Source organism: Crocodylus porosus, unplaced genomic scaffold (genome assembly GCF_001723895.1).
Source record: "Crocodylus porosus isolate Cpor-Errol unplaced genomic scaffold, CroPor_comp1, whole genome shotgun sequence".
Taxonomy (NCBI): Eukaryota; Metazoa; Chordata; order Crocodylia; family Crocodylidae; genus Crocodylus; species Crocodylus porosus.
The window spans coordinates 44,526,937-44,528,589 of NW_017728948.1; positions in this window are offsets into that span (position 1 = coordinate 44,526,937).

Consider the following 1,653-nt stretch of genomic DNA (forward strand, 5'->3'; position numbering starts at 1 on the left):
ACGTATACCTTGCTGGGGTCGTTTGACCCCAGTACTCTTTCCTGCCATGGCAGGGGGCCAGACATGATGATCTGCTCAGGTCCCTTCCAAGCCTAGAAAGTATGAAACTATGAAACTGTTTCTATGCATTGTGAACGCATACAGGCCATGGATATCACCATTAAAAATATATTTTTAAATAATAATCAAAAATAGAAGCAAAAATGGTTAATTTTAAGTTTTTTTACTTTGGGTTACTATTATTTCAACATTTTCCAGGCTAGAAGAGAAAAACAAAATAATTCACTGAATTTTTACTAAAATGATTAGTGATTAGTAATTTAGATCAGGAACAAAGACCCCTGAGTCTGATAGAGATACATTGGTATATGGAGGGGAGGAGTGATAAGGCCCAGCAAATCAATCTGTTTTTCATTTTCACTAATATAAAAAGTAACATTTTGTATTGGGAAGTGAGGGAATGGCATTAAGTACCAAAGAAACATGAGCACTTAAAAGGAAGCCTCGCATATAACAATCAAAACAGGGGCTTGTGTCACCAGTTCTCGATGTTTGTCTTGGAACTAATGAAAGAGATTTTCAAGGTCAACTGATAAGGTGACTTAGTGCACATCTTTTGTTGTTTATCTGATGATACTACATGATTTAGCAAAAATATGTAAGCAATTAATGCACTTCAGGGATTGGAAAACAGAAGCACATTTTCTTAAGGACACTCATCAGTGGGAGAATTAGGACCAGAACCTATATCTCTTAATCCATCTTCCAAGCACCCTGCTGTAGATTAATATGCCCATAAGACAGATTTATGCATGTGCTGAACCAAATAAGTCATATCTATACTTGTCCTGACATTTTAAGTGTCCATTATCAATTAATCTTCCCCGTAAGACAGGAAGCTTGTTAATGTTTACACGACCACTAGATGTCGCCCTTACTCCACACAAAGGCCATAAACTTAACACTTGTATTTACATTACAAGAAAACACTTCAAGAAGAAAGCTATTTTTCTTGTCCACCCCCTCCATCAGATCTGATCATGCCATACTTATCAAGACTAGAGCCCCTATCTTTTTACATGTTATTCTTTTATTTGGAAAATGCAAATAATCAATTCCCTAAGGGCAAAATTTACCCTATGGAGAAGGCCAGTACAAAGCCAATAGACTGCTTTGCATAGTATGTTCGTTGTATGGCTTCTGTGAGTGCTCAGGCTTCTTATAATGTGACTTCCAAAATCACAAAAGGCCAATGAAAGCTGAGCACATAACTGCCCTTCGTACCTAAGAAAAACTCTCCCTAGGAATCCAGTTTCAGATACACATTTTTTCATTCTGCCTGTAGCCTATTGCCCTACAAAATATGTGAAGAAAAGAACATTCTTGTGACATTTGACCACCAGTAAAGAGGAACTGACACCACAACTGCTGTCTGGCCAAAAACACATTCAGTTTCAGATCAAAAAAATTAAAATCCCCACAGAGACATTACGAAAAATGTTGCTAAACTCTGGGGGGAAAAAACCCTCTTTCCTCCAAAAAATGGAAACTGTATTTCCTGTGTCTGTCAGGCACACTATGATATGTACAACTAAATTAACAGATCTTACGATGATAGGCTGAGAGACATGGGACTCTTTAGCCTGGAAAAGC